This window comes from Peromyscus eremicus, chromosome 14, assembly GCF_949786415.1.
Source record: "Peromyscus eremicus chromosome 14, PerEre_H2_v1, whole genome shotgun sequence".
In the NCBI taxonomy this organism is placed as follows: domain Eukaryota; kingdom Metazoa; phylum Chordata; class Mammalia; order Rodentia; family Cricetidae; genus Peromyscus; species Peromyscus eremicus.
The window spans coordinates 27612670-27632378 of NC_081430.1; positions in this window are offsets into that span (position 1 = coordinate 27612670).

Sequence of the window (19709 nt, forward strand, 5' to 3'; positions counted from 1 at the left end):
TAGAGATTGTGTTAAATAAAATCAATCATAGGTTGAGAGGCAGAGTAAGCAACCAGTTGATTGGAAGTAACTATAAAGTGTGAGGAGAAGTCAGGAGATGTGTGTGTGTGTGTGTGTGTGTGTGTGTGTGTGTGTGAGAGAGAGAGAGAGAGAGAGAGAGAGAGAGAGAGAGAGAGAGAGAGAGAGAGAGACAGAGACAGAGAGACAGAGACAGAGACAGAGACAGAGAAAGTAGCAGGGAGGGATATTACCTTGGAGAAGTTTTGTTTTCAGACAGAGAAAGAGAGGGTCTCTTTCTGAGACAAAGGCTATTTTCTCTGCCTCTCTGAGGTAGCAGGTTTTTACCTCAGCATCTGACTCCTGAGTCTTTATTGGTGAAATAAAAGGATAGAGACTTAGTTAAAACATTTGTCTCCCTACAGGGAGGCAAGCTGAAGCATCTGGATGCTAAGGTTCCCCAGGTCTAAGACCACAACAGTGGCAGCAGCCCTGGTGGTGGTGGCGGTGGAGATGCAGTCAGCAGCTGGGGAGGTGATAGGATCAGGTGTAACTGCTGAGCAGCAGATAATAAAAGAACAGTGGTGAGAAGCCAGTAAACAGCACTCCTCCATGGCTGTGGTATCAGTCTCTACCTCCAGCTCCCTTCCCTGAGTTCCTGCTCTTATGTTTCTTCATGAAGGAACGTACCCCAGCGTACTTTTTAGTCATGGTATTTTATCACAGCGACAGAAACAGCTAGGACAGTCTAGTTAATTACGTTTCTGTGACTGAGGAAATAATATACCAAGTAATTAACCTTTGAAGCACAGTGGAGAACAGGGACATGGACAAGTAATCCTTTGCCATTTGGTATTAAATGGGCGGTCTTAAAATTGCTTCAGTGGTATCTGTTTTACATGTTTGCACATTTTCCCATAGGATGGAGTTTAATTTTTGTATTTATAATCCAGTTGTGTATCACATGATTACATGTAAGTAAAATGTCATAAAATATTTATCACTCCCACGAAAGCTTTTGTGAAATGCGATCATGTGTTTCTGTGTGATGTATGGATATTTCCTCCTGTAACTTCTACAAACACCCCTGCTCCTGCCCATTATGGTGGAACAGGAGCCAGGCCGGGTGAGCCACACCTTGTCACAGCCAAGAGACACTTGTTTAACCCAGTTCTTTATAGATGAAGGGGCTTTGATCTCATCCACAAAGGTGAAGTTAAGTCCCCAAGATCATAAGCTTAATTGATCAGAGCTAACATGTATTTGATTACATAAAGAAACAGACAATGTAAGTATTATTTTTATGTCATTCTTTTACTGAAGTTTATGCTCATAAAATAATAATAATAATAATAACATAATAATAAATAAAACTATCCATTCTTGTTAAGTTATTTCCTTTTGGAAGTGTTGAATGTGATATATTTTCAGATGCTAATATTTTTGGAATTTGTAGACAAATAATTATATGTGGCTTTCAGTTTTTTTTCAGTTATTTCTTTAGAGCTCTGGATACTGTGAATCAAATGGTGCTCTTAGCAGTGTCTCCCTGGGTCTGATACGAGGTCAAACTCATTTAATATTACATTAATTTTGAGAAGAAAAGTGTTTTGTAGCTTATGGTTTGTGACAGAAGGTTAAATCTGGTGTCCAAAATCCCAGGGTAGGAAAACAAGCTAAAATTCTCTCGTAATAATCATTCCCAAACATTATTTCTTCATAAATTGTTCCCCTGTCACACTAATTTCCTTCCATAATGATCCCTTTTGCTTCCATCTCTGTTCTCCATTTTGAAAATTAAGATGCTAACTTCCAGTGGAGGTTCTTTTTAAACATGTCTTATTAAATACTAAGGTCTATCTTCTAACCAATTTGTAAAATGTTCTTAAATGGAAGTTGTTTTTATGCTCATAGCCTCATTTAATTTTAAGAAGCAGAAAACTGTAGCTACTGTGAGAGTCTTCATTTATTATTGGTTACTTTTAAAGCTGAATAGAATAGGAAATACAAAGTTAAATCCTAAAGCTAGTAAGCTGTACTTATTTTGTTCTGAAATAGAAAAAAAAAACCAAAAAAACGCACTAGCTTAGCTCCCCAATAACCTGGAACAAACACATTTAAGGCCATGGCCACCACACTATGACAGCCTTGTTAAAAGAAACGACACTGATAACTGAAATCTACCATTATGAAGGCTTTATTTGTGTTTGTGCTTTTGAAATTTGGCTGCTTTTCTGTCCCCAGGCTGGGACCACATCAGAGATCTGCAGAGGCAAGATTTAGGAACAGACTTTTTTCCTAGATCCCAGTTGTTTCTGAGAGTTTAACCAAGATTGGGAAGTTGTATTCTGGTTTGAAAGTTTTGTTGCATTGTCAAGGGGAATGTCCCTGACAAATAAAAGCATTTATGGTCTACAGTGAAATGGTTCCTTATAGCTGAACAGATGTTTTGGATTCTATGAACTGAAGATCTAAAGCAAGAGCTGTGACACCATAGAAGAAAGACCCCAAATACTGAGTATTAGGAGGAAGGAGAAACCCCTCCAGGTCATGTGCTGCTTTGAGGACCAGAAATGACTGGCTTAATAGAAGTCTAAAAGTATATTTTGCCATGGTTTAGAGTAAAATAAATGTCCCATTTTTATAATAGAAGAGCCAGAATAAACTAATTTTTATGTACTGGTTAATACACTGAGAATGTGAGAGTCTTAGTGTTTCTTTAGGTTCATTAGACATTTATTTTTATTAGTTTTTTGAATGTCACAATGCAAAATGGTCTCCAGTATATTATATATGATTTTAGAAAATCTAGTATATGGTTTTCTAAATTTATACTACATTACAAATTCAAGTTCAAAGCATGCAACATTTGCATCCATCCTACACTACCAAAACAACATCTCCAAATTATATTTGGACTTTATATAATATGACAAAACCAGAATTAACAACAGATGCTATTTCAAAGCTCCAATCTGAAATAATTTATCATTCTATATTAAAATTATGATGCACAACTGCATTATTTAATTTTAGGTAGTTATGTATGTCTAAGTGCTTTGTATAGATCATGAAATATTTTGTGCAGGTGTATGACTAAAAATCCAATTCTTTAATTATAAAGATTCTTAAACAGACGTAGTGGCACATATCTATGATTCTAAAACTCAGAAGGCTAGTGTAGGGGGCTAGCATGTTCAAAGGCCCAATTATGTAACTAACCTTTGTCTCAAACAAATTATAAATATTCCATTTTTGGTCTATTTTTGTTTTGAGTCTTTATTTTCTGATTTTTTTCATGACTTATGAACCTTAGAAGATATTGATTAGTACAAGATTATAGAGCTGAATAAAAAATCAAGACCATTGATAAAACCCATGACAGTATGGTAAAGGCTGAGTAGAAAGGACTTAATTCTCTACAAGGAACTACAGGCAGTTAAGGAATGCTGGGAGCAGGAGACAGTCTTCCCCAGGGAAGAGGACATCAATTGATTATCCAATATCAAATGGTCAGCACTGAAAACATATATAGAAGTAACGTTATACAGACTGAGCTGACTGTAGTTATGTATTTAAAAATATACAACTATTGATGAAAACAGAGGCCATGGATTTGAAAGATAATAAGGAGGAGGATTTTCAGGAGAAAAGGGAAAGGGGAAATGATGTAGCTATATTACAATCTGAAAAAGTAAAAGAAATTATAATTTAAAAGATCTTCCAAGAGATAAAAAAGAATAGATATTTAAATATTCAACAGGAAAGAGGTACAGGTCTTTTACACTCCATAACTATAATTACATTACATTGTATATGTGGAATATGTACTAAAAATAGCAAGAAGACCAACCTTAACAATAAAAACCTTTAGGAGAAGAAAAGTAAAAAAAAAAAAAAAAAAAAGTCCCTTAAATTCATGACAGAACTAGAACTTCAAGAAAGAGAACCCTGTGGTGGCCTCCATGCTTGGCATGTAGATCATCATTGCTGTGACCCAATACCAAAACAGAAACAACCCAAAGGAGGGTTCTGCTTCATGGTTTTAGGCAACTCTAGTCCATTGTGGTGGGAAAGACAAGACTGCAGGATGAGTCATTCACATCTTAGCTGGACAGGAAGCAGACAGCAAGACAGGAAGCAAAAGGAGTAGAAGAATGCCTGTCCTCCCAGTGGTCTACTTCCTCCTTCTGGATTCCTCCTCCTGAAGATTTCAGGGCCTCCCCAAACAGTGTCATTGACATGACTTCAAGTCCATGAGCTTGTGGGGACACATTTCCCATTCCCACTGCAACACTAGGTAGTCTCTGCCTGTGCTCTGCAGATATAAGAGTCACTGCTGGCATTATACTGCAAACATTACATCACATAAATTCCTGTTGCTAATTAGTGATGCAGAATTTTCACATAAGTGTCTCTGACTCTGAATTCAGTGTACTATGTGTATGTGTGTTTGTATGTATTTTGGATCCCGTGCATATCATTTAATGTTTTAATTAAACTCAAAATTGGTAAAGATGTCAATATTAGCAACAAATAAATTACTAAGCAAACTCACTGCTAAAAAGAATGATACAACCATCTATGACAAAATTTGAAAATTAATATGACTCTGACACAATGGAAATTATAATGTCAAATGCTAATATTAGCCTGAGATGATCAGCTACTTGTATGATGTACATAGCTATTGCTAAATAAAACATGCCTGAAAGTCTAATACAAAATAAGTAATACTGGCAGAGATTAAAAGCGAAAAGATTTTACTAAGTGTGAATTTCTTATTGCTCAATATATTTAGGGAAATTTACATTCTAGTCCTAAGAATTAGCTGAACGCACCTTTGCACCACTGATTTCTTAGCATTATAAGATTATGTGAGCAATGTCCTTTACCAAGCAGATTTATATTATGTTAATATCATTATTTTTATCATGAATGTAATTATTCAACGCTAGTCTTTCAACCATGACTAATTTCTTGCTCTGGTGACTCATATGTCTCACCATTAAAAAAGGAAACCTATAACTTTATGGTTTCAAAGATAGCTAATGCTAAAGATTTAAACTGCTAACTCGGAGTTGTATTCTTGTTTATTTGTGTCTATGAAATTAGATATGGTAGGTACAGTGTATGTGCTTCTTGGTCAGTGTTTAAAGGGGAAAACATGAACTCTGGATGGTGTCAAGTGCCTCTGTGCGATCTACTTTGTTTCAGTTTCACTGACCTGAAGCTGTGTTTCTTTTGTTAAATTATTAACATCACAGACTGGGTCATATCGATTGACCTCAAAACCAGTTCTACACTTTGTAACTCTATCATAACTGGGCCCTGTGGGCTGGTCTTTCTTGTCCTAAGATAAGCAAAAAAGATACTGTCATGGAAACCCACTCACTCGGTTCGATTTTCTCATAAATCTGTTACAATGAAAGGTTTCAATTTCTCACAGCTTCATGGAAGTAAAGAGAATCTTATTTGCTTCTAAGCCAAAGGAAAGAGATGAAGAAAGATTATTGGGGAATCCTTACTATTAATGGCATCCTGTCATTTAGTGGCAATTTCAGAATCCAGGGAGAGGACATCCTGGGGTGCACAGAGTCAGACTTGACGTTACTGAGGGCAGCACATTTCTCTTAGATATGGTATATCAGTGGGGAATCTAGGACTTTAAAATATGTATGTACCATAAAATAATGTTTTTATTAATGATGGACTAATATATTATGGTGGGCCCATAAGGTTATTATAATGGAACTGAGTTCCTATCACCTAGAAACACCACAGCCATCAGATATACAAATATCTGCTATTACTTTACCTTTGTCAGTCAATACAATAGCATGATATACAATTTTGGATCTCATAGCCGGGCGGTGGTGGCGCACGCCTTTAATCCCAGCACTCGGGAGGCAGAGCCAGGCGGATCTCTATGAGTTCGAGGCCAGCCTGGGCTACCAAGTGAGTTCCAGGAAAGGCACAAAGCTACACAGAGAAACCCTGTCTCGAAAAACCAAAAAAAAATAAAAATAAAAAAAAAACAATTTTGGATCTCAGATCTATGTGTTTCACTATAGAGCCTGGGTATTTAGTAGGCTATGGTCTTTAAGTTACTGTAAGTATACTCTGTGATATTTGAATAATAATGACATTTACTTGACAACCAAATTCTGTAGCATGTTCACAAGTCTACCAATAAAATAGATCTTAGTAAAATATCAGTTCTGTCACTAGCCTGATGTTTATCCTATAAGTGACTCAACTGTTCCTGTGAAACATAGAGATGTTAATGCCTACCTGCTTCACTTCTTCTATCAAATTCTGTCATAGAAATTATATAAAACAAATGTTCAATAAAGCTACCTTGTACTTTAGCACAGACGAAATATTTCTTCAGAAAAGCAAGTCATTTTCATACCTTATTGTGGTTTAAACTTCATAAGGAATTTGTGATTAATGCAAAGTGATGAGATTATAATAAAGAATTTGATATGTCTCCAATGGGTGTGGGTCATTTTGATAGCATCAGAGTTGTATAATGGCTTTCATATTGGGAAGTAGTTTTAAGAATGAGTTTGAGGCAGCTTTTTAACTGACTTCTGGTGGTCCATGGAATAAGTCTATGGGAAAAATCAAGAGTATTATGATTATTTGCTTAAGTCTACTTTGAGTAACATGGTTTTGTTAGACCAATGTTAGAATTTATAATAGGGTTAAGATCTCACATACATATAATACTAAATAGAAAATGGCTATTTTGTATCTGCAGGTGGCTTTGTAGTTACAGGTTAGGGTTTTCCTTATAGTCAAAGCCTTATTAACACGATTTATTGTTCATTGATTCAGCCCATTCTTTACCATTTTGTAAACACTGATGTGAAGTGCTCACCAGTCCAGCATATCTATGCTTGCTCAGCTGAGAAGTAGGAAGCTTACTGGCAGAAGTTTGCTTAGGGTTTCTAGAGATGATGTAGCTTCATCCAGTCCTCTAATTAATTCACTGATAATGGCATCTGATCAGTTACTCAGGATCCAGCCAGAAAGACAGGATGGAAGGTTGAGGCTCACTCTCAGTCTACAAGATCATCAGGTCAGTAGATATCTGCCACAGACAGCCCACTATTTCTTGTTTGGTGTCAACACTAAAGGACTTCAGGCTGTCAGCCCTTTGCCTGCCTTAAAGTTTTGTCCTGAACTTAATGGTTGAGAATTATGGCCCTCAAAACTCCTTCAAAGGAGAGGAAATGCTAATACACCAATGTTTGTACCAGGGATCTCCGGCTCCTGTCCCACTTTTCCTTCCTCTGTCCTCACCCACACATTGTCCAGGAACTCCTTTTCTGCTACCACAGTTCACTTCTCATCCTTGCTGTTGTATGCACTCTCCCTTCACCCAATTCCCTTCCAATTTCAGCTTCCCCTTCATCAACTGTCTTTTCTTCACGAGGTCTGGGTCAGTGTTTCTCCCCTTTATCTTATTACTTGTGGGTGGTGTGGTCAGTACTGATTTGAAGCAATGTTGAGGTAGACAAGAGGGAAAGATAAAAGATGAAAAAATCCTCTCCAGCTTGTCATCTTCCCTGGAAAATACCCAACAAGGAGCACAAGTGAGTCTACAATCCTGTGTGAAATTAATCACTGAATCTCCTTCCATCTCCTCTGTCATTCCTCCAGGACATGGTCCATCTCATCCCATCCCACTCCACATGGCTCGTCTTTCTCAGATCCCGCTGTGGTTTCCATCCCAGATCAGTGTAACAGATACAAACCCACAGTGCAGACTAGGGCTTCATCTCATTGTGGAGTACACATACTCCAGGCATCTCAACATGGAATGAAGTGACCCATTTGTATTGAATGTATTGCTATACGCAAGAGGCTATTTCTACTGAGGATACCAGCATAACTACAGAAGGAGAAAGGAAAAGAATTCACCTCCCCCCAGCATATATTCATCCAAATATTTGCAATTGGAAAATTTAAAGAGTTATTTTCATATCTGTATAGTAAGAAAATTTCACATCATTTCAAAAACTAATGTTATTTTAAATGTGTAAGGGCATCACTGTCTTTGCATAAGTCTTCACTGAACCCAGTAGCATCTAACATATGTTACAGCAAAAAAAAAAAATGTTCCTGTGGGTAGACCTATAAACCAACATCATATGAAATATTGTCCACTTCGAAAAAATTCATCCCAAGCTTTACTCAATCAGCTTTCAAATTTTCCAAATGTTGAAAAGTCAGCTACCTCTTCTGGTCTCCTTGGTCACCAGGAACATATATGGTGCACATTCATACATGCAAGCAAGCATTCATGCACATTAAGTTAAATAAATAAATACTTTTTAAAATGAGAAAATGATTTAATTATTCCAGGTAGCATTTATAAACCAGTTTTAAAAATCTTAATTTAAAAAAGTTTATCATAAGAATTGTTTATTTCAAACCAGTTAGTAAGAAATCCTATATTTTACTTCTATAAAAATATTGCTTATACTATTATTGCAAAGGATGTGATATATCTTTACTATGTATTATTCTTATTCAAAAGGCTTTTCATTCATAAGTAGGGCTCTAAAAGTTCAATTAAAAATATATTGCAGTGGATTTTGTTTTGAATACTACTCTCTCACATAATTGGAAATGTTTTATGTGAGTGCATTCAAGGTTAGACGTGAGCAACTTATGTAAATAAGGAAGGAGAAACACATTTTTTTTTCTGGTTCATTAACCTAAGTGACATTAAATCAACTTTCAGTTATTTGTGTCCTCAAATAGTGAGACAAGGTCCATGGAACACAACTGCTTTGGTCCAAAAGCTCCGTAGAGGTGGTTTGAGGAGAGCAAGGGCAGGGCTGCAAAGTGGTCCAAACTGTTCTCACCTGCTCCTCCTGCCCACGAAAAAACGGCCAAAGATGTTTTAGGTGCCAGTAACTATCAGGTGAGTTCTCAGCCATGACTCTGTAAGGCCTGAAAATGAGTGATCATATATGATCAGTTGTATTGTGTGACAGCTGGTGGAATGAGTTGGGGGGACGATTTCTTAAGGCTTCAGGCATTCTCGGAGCTGAGCAGTGTAGACTTGACAAGAACTGACACGTCAGGTCACTAAAGCAGGGGGGCTGCAAGTTCAAGGTATCAACCTGGACCCAGGAGAAAACCCTCTCTCAAGAAACAAGGTGCAGATGTGCAGACTCAAATTAGTAACTGTTTTGTGTTAAACTGTTCTTTTATCACCGTGCTTGAGACAGTTTGATGATGGAAAAAAAGTTGTGTCTGCCTTCTAACTACAGTGCTAATGGTGGCCCATAACCAATCAACTTACATGTGAATGGTTACAACTACCTGTCAGATAGTACACAAGTTTGCTCTGTAGTTGTGAATTATTTAGAGCCTGAAACTCTCTGCTAGATTCTATCTTGTGTGATTCCGTGATCAGTAAAGCCTAATAAATGCGCTTGTTTCATTATAACACATTTATGTCATTAAAAATAACCTTTAATGGTTTTCTCAAAATAAGTCGCAATACAAAATATTTAAAACTTACTCAGGCTGTTGGAGGGGGTGTCCCATGAGTGTGTACATGTACCCACAGCAAATTTTACCATCCTAGTTAGGGTTTCAATTGCAGCAAGGGAACACTATGACCAAAAAGCAAGTTGGGAAGGAAAGGATTTATTTGGCTTACACTTCCATATTGCTGTTCATCCTGGAAGTCAAGACAGGAACTCAAACCATGAAGGAACCTGGAGGCAGGAGCTGATGCAGAGGCCATGGAGGGGCGCTGCTTAACTGGCTTGCTTCCCATGGCTTGCTCAGCCTGCTTTCTTATAGAACCCAGGACTAGCAACCCAGGGACAGAACCACCAACCATGGGCTGGGCCCTCCCCCGTTGATCACTAATTTCGAAAATGCCTTAAAGCTCAATCTCATGGGGGCATTTCCTAAACTGAGGCTAAGAGTCTAGTTTGTGTCAAGTTAACACGAAACTAGCCAGTACACTAACAGTACTAATAAATGGCACATTTGTATTTTTAGACCTAGAACAAACTAAGGAACCCGAAAGTACTCAGTTACCTACGAAAATGGGGACAAATATTTGAATTCTGAAATATTAGAATTGTATAATAAGAGTATGTACAAAATGGAAGAACTCATAAGAGTAGTGGTTGATGATACCCTAGGAGAGCCTCATAGAGGAGAAATTTAAATGAAAGTTTAACTGATGATGAAGAATTTCTACATCAAATTTCAAACCACAGGAGGAAGATCGCACGAGGTATTGTGTTCAGAGAAGGGCAGTGTCTCTTCTCTGTGGGTCAGGTTAGGTGAATGCATAGGGCAGAAACCTTACTAAGTTGTTACAATATATAAGCACCAGCATTATCTTTTGAAATAGTGTTTTTAATTAGCATACAAAGTAATGAGTTTCATTATGTTTATATATATATATATATATATATATAAATTGTTTTTGCTGACCCCCCCCCCCCCAGGTCCCTGTCAGGAGTACAATTCTCTGTTGGAAGTTACTTGTCATTGGCTCATCTAGTTTTCATTAATTGCTATACTTACAGAATTCTTAGGGTAAAACTGTAATGGATACAGTGTACACAAGCCCTACACAGCTTCCTGTGCTCCCAAGATTTCCATTCAGATGAGAAGAGCTGTTCAGTGTGCTACTTGACCAACCTGGACAAGGATATGAACAGGATTGGGGTACAAGGCTGCAAACTAACAGCAAAGGCCTGGCCTGGAGCAATGCAGTGCAGAAAAATGCAACCGAACTCAACTCATGACACTAAGGCATTCAGTGCTTCAATATGCTGGGCACTATGTCAATTTGCATTTACCCGGCTCCTCTGAGTCATCAAGAAAAATTACGTCATAGAATTTTTTAATCAGGCTGGAACTCAGAGGTTGTCATGTCCCTTCTACCCAAAAATCACAGCTGCAAACTAAGACCCACTTCTCCTTTTCTGCGAAGAGGGAATTGAATCAGTACTTGTGAGGCAGCTCTCATTTTATATATCTCTGAAGGTGTAAAAGTCTCCATATGGTGCACTGAAATCTGCCTTCAGGATTACTTCCTCCCACAGGGAGTTTCTGAGGAGATGGGATAAAAACTACTCTCTTCTGTTCAGGCCCTAGGATTCTACTTGACATGAGAGGAAGGGGTAGAAAAATGTATCTGCAGACAGTTTCAGCCTTTAAAATCTCAGCTATATGAAGAAAGTTCCTAGCAGGTACCATAGCACTAGCTTAATTCCAGACTTTATGCCAGCCTGCAATCGTGCCAGCGTCTATAGGAATGGTGTTCTGATACATTTACAAATGCACTCACCCAATGACATGTTCTCTCCTTGAGGATGCAAAGTCAGTGTCCTCAAATGACACACAGCCAGTTTTAGGCCTATCCTTAAGTCAATCTTCTATAATTTGAGATATAAGCAAAAGATGTTGAAAAGCTCTTCTAAAGATAGGACAGAAGGCCTTCCACACTTGTGCTTTCCTTCTGTGACTGGATGTGTGGTTTGAACAGGTATGCCCCCATAGACTTGATGTGTTAGAATGCTTGGCCTATAGGGAGTGGCACTATTAGGAGGTGTGGCTTTGTTGGAGTAGGTGTGGCTTTGTTGGAGGAAGTGTTTTACTGTGGGGGCAGGATTTGAGTTCTCATATATGCTTAAGCTATTCCCAGTGTGGGACAGTTTACTTCCTGTTGCTTGCAGATCAAGATGTAGAACTCTCAACTGCCTTTCCAGCACCATGTCTGCCTGCATGCTGCCTTGCTTCCCACCATGACAATAATTATTGAGAGCTGCTGGTAACAGAAGACCATGGGAGTATACAGCAGGTGTCAACTAGTGCTGAAAAGGTCAACCTACCAGAACCAAGGGTTCTGTTGGAGGAACCTCATGCAAGGCGTTATGGAATTACTGCCTTTTGAATGAACTGGCTGTCTCTTGTTGTAAACTTCTTGTGCAATAACAGCTATGATTCTCCTCATTTACCATGCATTTCCATGTTATGTGTACATGTAATCTCACGATTGCATCTCAATCTTAGGGGCACACATGATTATAGATAGTCAAAAAGATGGTTTCTTATTTGTCTGTACAATTTTATGATTAGAAACATACTAATATATGCTTCATAAGTAGGTCTATTGTTTCATGTAGACTGTAGACACTTGGAGGTCTTATTCTCCATCCTTAGCCACTGACAAGGAAAAACTGGCCACACAAAGTGTTCTTGTAGAACCTTCACAGAGTGGAATTGCAGGTGCCTGGCCTTGTTGGATCAAAACCCTTCAGAAGAATTATAGCGAAACAGAAGTGACAGTGCAGGTGTCTGGCCTTGGTTTATCTCAGTCCTTCAAAAGATCAATAGCACCTATGTTGCCCTAAGCTTCCTCCACCAGCACCTCCCCACTCTGACTCAAAAAACAATTAACACTTTGTATTTATTTCCACACCAGTTTTTAATGCAAGATTTTAGGCTCAGTAGACTAATTATGTATAGGTCCTGAGATACAGGTGATTAACAGAAAAAGGCTGTTAACTGACTAACCATGTCTGGATATTATTAATCACATAAAATAGTACACGTATTCTTCGCCTTTTCCTTAAATCTCTCTTTGGTTTAACTTCTTCCCTTGTAACCCTTGTAGCTATCACTTTTAGAGATAGTCAGAACTTTTTACAACCCACAGCTGTTGTCAGTCACCAATTAAGCTGACCAAGTCTTTGCCAAGTGTGACTCTTATCAGAATACTTGTCCCTGAGAGTTTACTTTGTAGTTTTTGCTAGCAAGTTGTTAATGAATGGATACACACACACACACACACACACACACACACACACACACACACACACGCTTGGGGGAACAAAGAGAAGACCAAAGATGGACAGAACTAGGTAGAATAATGAGGGAACAGCAGAAGGGATAGACAGGAGCTAAGAATGAGAACAGAAAAGATGTGTAGATCGAATTAATTTAGAAGAATAAAGTGAATGTACTAAAGAGCTCTGTATGCTTAGATTCATTTGAGATCCCTGGGATTAACATCCTAGCTGCTTATAGCGTCTGGACCCTGGTAGAAATCTCCTCAGGACAGGCATCTGTGGAGAATTTCTTAGGTAGTGAACTAAGCCTCTGAAACTGTAAGCCGGCCTCAATTAAATGTTTTCCTCTATAAGAGTTGTTGTGGTCACGGTGCCTCATCACAGCAATAGAAACCCTGACTGGGGAAAGAATAAAGGGTCTCTTAAGTTCAGTTCGCAGAGAAAGCACTGGAACAAACTCAACTACTTCCCATATTTTCCTAAGTCTAACTTTCCTCATGAGCTTCTTGTTTTCACACATGTGCAATCACAGAGCATCTAAGTTTATAAGATCTTTCTGTTCTGTTCTTAAAAACTCTGGTTCTGTCTCTATTAGAATCCCCATCTCTTCCCCTCCACTCCCCTCTGCTCTGCTCCCTTTCCTTCTCCTTCTCCTCCTCCTCTTCTCCCCCTCCCATCCTCATTATCCTGTTTTGTCCCTCAGGAAGACCACAGACTTATGGTTCTCCTGCCTCATTCTTGGTAGCTACGATTAACAAACTATGCCCCAGCTTCTGGATTTCTCTCATTTCTGCTACTCAGAAGTGCACCTATTTCTTCATGACCTACCAACTACTTTTAGGGCCAGGATAGTTCCTCAGGGAGCTAATATGTAAGCTTACATAGTATGTCACACATTGAACTAGAGTAGAAGAGTAAGAAAGAAAGTAATAGAATTTAAGTCTTTGCTCTCACACTACTAAATAGAATGATGTAGCCTTATAATAAGTGATTTGGGGAGAGGGTGTTCTGTGTTGAGTAACTATACAGGGTGCAGTAAGAACCCTTACAAGGAAAAGCTGATCTGGAAGGAGAAGAAAAGGCTGAGGAAGAGGATTGGCAGAAGTTAACTGCATTCATGGTTGTATGTACACAGAACAACACAAGTAGTGTGCTTCATAAGACACAGAGATGAGAGAGCAGGATATGTTCAGAGTCTGAAAGAAATTGCTCATGATTGGAATGTGAAATTGGATATCAAGAAGTGGGAGGTGATGCAGAATAGGATAGAGGGAGCTCACAAAGAGCCCTTAGAGCCACATTAAAGTCTGGGCTTTGGGCTAGTAACAGTGTAGTCTTATTAAAATGCTTTAAGCTAGTGGTAGCATGGGATATGGTGATATAACACGGGATTCTTTGAGACAAAAATATTTGAAGTATCAGATTGGTAGCTGAAAAGCTGGTAAAGATTGTGGGATGACCCATAGAGAGATAGTAATCTTGGTAGAGATGGAAGGAAGTAGTTGGATTGGAGATACATTTAAGCAATATAGTCAGAGAGCATAGTGCTTGGTTTAAAGCTGAAGGTGGTACAGAAAAAGGAATTGAAATTAACCCGCAGGCTTCTGACTCGAGAATCTGAATGACTGGAGGAAGTGAAGTGGAGAAGATAAAAGACAGCACACTTGAGGGGATGTTATGAGTTCTCTTTACAGCTGTCTAAATGTGAAACGACTTGGATGTCCAAGAAAATGTACAGCCAGTAGCTTAGCATACAACTGTTTATAGAAGATTAAGATTTCAAGTCTTGTGATAAGGATCTCATAGTTTTAGCTGCAGTTGACATTTGGGGATTATTTTAGATCACCAGGGATACTGTTCAGTGAAAAGAGATCTGGGCATGAAGCAGAAACAGTTAAACCCTAGCAAGGGGCTTTGCAAAGGAGCTGGAGCTGCCCTAGGCAGTGGCAGGAAAAAAGCCCAGAGGACTGATGTCATGGGGGACAAAGACAAAATACTTAAAAGAGGGATATTCTACAGAGTCTGTACTTGCAAGAGGAGACAAATACAGCAAAAAATGGAAATGGAGTTTTACAATTTGTTTCACGAGGTGGGGAGGTGGAAGTCCAGATTAGAGGGCAGAGAATCTAATCCCAGGGAGGGAGTGGTAAGGAAGTGAGCATAAAAGGACAGAATCAGACATTTTGTGTTGCTTTAGAAGAGTATCTCAGACAAAATAATTTATAATGAACAGAAATTCATTTGTGACAGTTCTGGAGACTGAGCAATCCCAAGGTCCATGGTCTATTAAGGCCTAGCATTTACTTCCAACAGGGCAGCTTGAATGGTAAGTGTCCTGGAGGGCAGAGACATTATTCTTCAAATTGTATCAAAGTAGAAAAGCAGGAAAAGAACATTCATTCCAGAAAAAAAAAAAAATTTTAAAAGGAGCTAGTCACTCCTGAGCGTAGACTCCTCATGGACAAGTCAGTGGAGATCTACAGTTCTCAACACCTTAATGCTGCTATGACAAAAGCAAGTCAGTGTGAAGTTTGGAGAACCCAAGCATACACACCATACCTGAGGGGCATGTAAATTTTACTTTCAATATGTTTGGGGGTATTTAAATTTTTTCACTGCTGTGTATTCATTGTATATAGGGTTAGTGCTCCTATAGAAAGTATCTTTCAAGTGTAACATGTACTTTGAGTGGCTTCGCTCTGCCACCCTTCCTCTGCTTTAGAACCACCTTTCCCATTCTCATCGTCTCTTCCTTCACCCTAGTCTCACTTCTCCTTTTGTCATTATGTGTATAGTGGATCTACAAAGAATTCTAGTGCCTACAAATGAGAGAACACATATGAAATTTGTCTTTGTGCATTTGACTTATTTTCCTTAACCAGTGATCTTCTACTACGTCCATTTTGTAAACAATGGCTGTGAGCAGATTTATATGCTTCAGGACACAACCAGGAAAAGAAGACACTGCAAATACAAGGGAGGGAAGACAAACACTGTAAATAGTTATGAGAAGAGAAAGAGGGGCAGAACAGGAAACACTAAGGGGATAGGGGGCTGGAAGCTGGATCATTTCATCCTTGCTAAATATCGAAACCACTCCTATCCTATGAGATAATGCTTCAAGGCATCGATCTTTGACGGCCTTGTGAGTAGCGAAAACACAACCATTTCTATTCCACTTTACTCTGCAGAAATTTGACTGTAAAGATAGTTATCTAAGATCAACTACTGGTTGTGAAGCATTGTCGATCTATATTGTGAGCACATATGGCCCCACCTTCTCATCTATAGAACGGTTTTAGGAGCTTCAGCTAGCAACAAATAAACCACTCAACAACATAGGGTTTAATTAAACAAAAATAATTCCCATCAAGTTAATACATAGTTTTAAGGAAAAGTTAATTTTAAGAGAAAAAAAACAACCATGTAAGAATAACTATAGGCTTAAAAAAAAAACAGCAAACATAAAACCATAGTTCTTGTAATAATATGGCCCTGAGAAGGTAGGAAATGTGATCACTAACGCCCATCACTCTAACAACTGAACCCGCGACACATGTCTGAAACATGCACACGCGCACACACACACACACACACATTGATGATAGTTGTAGTAATGTAATACTAGTGGGTATTTATTTCATCTGCCTCTATGCCAAGTAGTACTTTAACTACCAAAGATATGTGTTAATTAATTTAAATCCTTGAAATAACCTTAAGAAGTAGGGAACAATGGATTTTATTGATTTTTTTTTTATATATTATGCTCATTTGACAAAAAAAAAGATTTACAAATAAATGCAAGAAGAAAGGAAGCTGAGTCCATATCATAGCTGAAATGGCCAACCATAGCTCATCTTATCAAGCTCATAGTCTCACACTTTTTCTTGTGCAGATGCCACTCTGTGCAGAGATTGCAAATGGTCCCCTTAATAACAAAGTCACAGCCCTGTGTCCAACTGCTTCGAGCAAGTTTCATAACTATCTGCCCAGAGACTATGTCTTTTTAGGTCCCTTTCAGCTAAGTGCCTGTATATATAATGTTCCTGGTAATGAACAGAGTATTGTGTCATGTGAAAAGCTATCCCTTCCCCATCTCACCTCCAGATTCTGTTTCTTCTTCCATGGGCTGGAAGATGTTCACAGATAAAAGAAAGTTCCAATCAAATGGACAAGTGACACCCTTCATGGATAATCGAATGCTGGAATAAGGAACAAGGCCTCTAAACAAATTCCTAGATGCAGGGAAACCATGCTTGATGTGTTACATAAAAGCCACAGTAGTCTCTGGTAGTGAGTAAACCACTAGCTTGTACCTTAACTAATACAGGTAATTAATAGTCACCTTTTAATAATTTATTGGTTGCCAATATTTTGCCCAAGAGAGGAAGAATTAACATTCTAAGAGTTGTTATCCTTTTAATATCTATTTAGCAATTACTATGTAATTAAGAACTACTTCATTATAATTTTATGCACTATAAATTTACCTTACAAATGCAATTGTTCCAAGTTTGGATATTCATGCAGCTGTTGTCAGTCAGCCTCTGAAGACTGGGTAACTCAAGAGGCAGATGCAATGAAGTGAGAAATTTAGTTTAGTTTCTCATTCTGCAAGACTGAGAACTGGAATGGACCACAGTGGAAAAAAAATCACTTATCTTCTAAGACATAAGCATCTCACCTTTTCTTGACAGGCCAACTCAACTTTCTCAAGGATTACTGCCAATGAACAGTCAACCATGATGGCAACTGCTACGATTGATTTTATTTCCCAAGTACGAAGAAACACAAATAAATACTGACACATTTTCTTGTGTTATTTTAGAAATTCACTATAATGCTGCACACTTGTAATTCCAGGCTGAGGTGGGAGGATCACTGAAGTCCAAGAGTTCAAAACCAACTTGAGCAACATAGAGTGATTCCCATTACATTTACAAAGCAAAACAAAATATTAATAATAATAAAGTTCCACTGTAATTAATACTTGATAATAAATTATCGGTTGTTCTACATTATTTAACCTGATCCTTAGAAGCACATATTAATCATAGGACTCTACATTTTGCACTGTGTCATGAACTTTAGTCTTTCTTTGCTTTTTGTATTGACTTGTTCCCCTTAGAAATTGGTTAGGCTGCATGGGAAAGGAAGTGGTTATTTGTGTCAATTTTTTGTTATAATAAGATAATGTGCTTTATTTGGCAATAAAAGCTGGACAGCAGCTGGCAGTCTAAATTCATTTTCAAATAGTCTTGGCAAACAATTGAATCTAACCCCCATAAAAACTTGAGCAGACCTCAGATGGCTGTGTCGGGGCCACTGAAAAATTAGATGTTCCAAAATACTCTTTCCAGGATTTGTATGTTGTGAAGATTTCATTTTGTTTTTACAGTGAAATAATATAGAAAAGATATTTTGGAGTACAATGGCATTAACTATATAAGGAGCTCAAACCGGACAATCTAAAGTCACTTCCCACTTAACAACAAGACTTTGGATGAAATGATCATATTACTAACGAGGTCATTGATCGCTGTTCAGATGTTTGAATATTAGAACTGGAAGCATTGTAGCGAGACTTCAATAGTTTCATCATCTGTCTCAATGAAGAGCATTTGTTTTGTTTGTTTGTTCCTTTGTTTGTTTTTAGATGCCATAGAATCTTCAATTATGTGGTATACATATCCCAGAAGGTTCTATTTGCCTCTCAACTGAATTGTGTTTGGTCATTTTTATCATCCAGGGAAAGGACATAGCAAAGGAGACCACATTGCTAATTTTCTCTAAGAAACAGTTTAAAGGAACAGTTTCTAATAGGTAGCAATGCTCTCAGCATTTGGGTTAGTAAGGCAGAGCTGGGCTCATGTGGAAAAGCTTACAGTTCATTCAGACAAAGCAAACCCTGATCACTTTGCCAAGAATGACACTGGTGTTCTGCCTAAAGAGTCCTGGAAGCAGAACACAGCTGCTAGGAAAGCATGCAATTCCAAATCCCGTGGAATGGACATCCGCACCCTAAACTTGACACTGCTTAGATTACAGTAGAAAGCAACAGATTTCCTTAAGACACCTCGACAGTCTGCAACAATGTTCAACAACTGCTGAAACACTGAACCTAAAAGAGAGGACAGTAAATTAATGATGGAAAAGGCTGCTGTAATTTTACTCTCAAAACAGTTGTGACAGGACGTAGAGACGCATAACTGTGATCCTAGCACACGACAGAAGAATACAGGTGTGGAGTCACCTTGGCCACCACCAGAACACCTACACCTACATGACATAAGTGAGCCTCAGAAGAACCCACATTCATAGCAAGGCCCCGTCTCACACACCACACACCCCACCCTCCAAATCATTAGCATTGGTCCAAAACCCTTATTTTTTGTAAGATTAAAACCCCCAAGAAGTTGCAAGGACTTCATTGTGAACATACAGTGTCTTTTCTTTACAAGGAAGCTACTAAAATTTGTTAAAACAGTCAAATCATAAAGGCATCTGGGAATAGAGAAGGTTTTCCAGACTCCTGGGAAAGTGTAAGGCGCTTATTCATGTCAGGCAGAAGATCAGACTACAGGAAATTATTGACAAACTTTTTGGGGTATTTTTTTGTGTTTTGTTTTGTTTTGTTTTTAAGTGTATACCAGTTATAACAGTGAATCAGAGTCACTGCAGCCATCGAGTCCAGACAGTCATTACACCACCGGAAATGCTAAGTTTGTTTTTGTAAGAAAAAAAAAAGACAGAAAAAGAGGAGAAAAGAAAATAACAGACATGGAGCTTGTATTTAACCAAATTATTCAAATCCATGAGTTGTACCAATGATTTTGGAGCTCAAGTGGCTCTGACTGGAGAGGT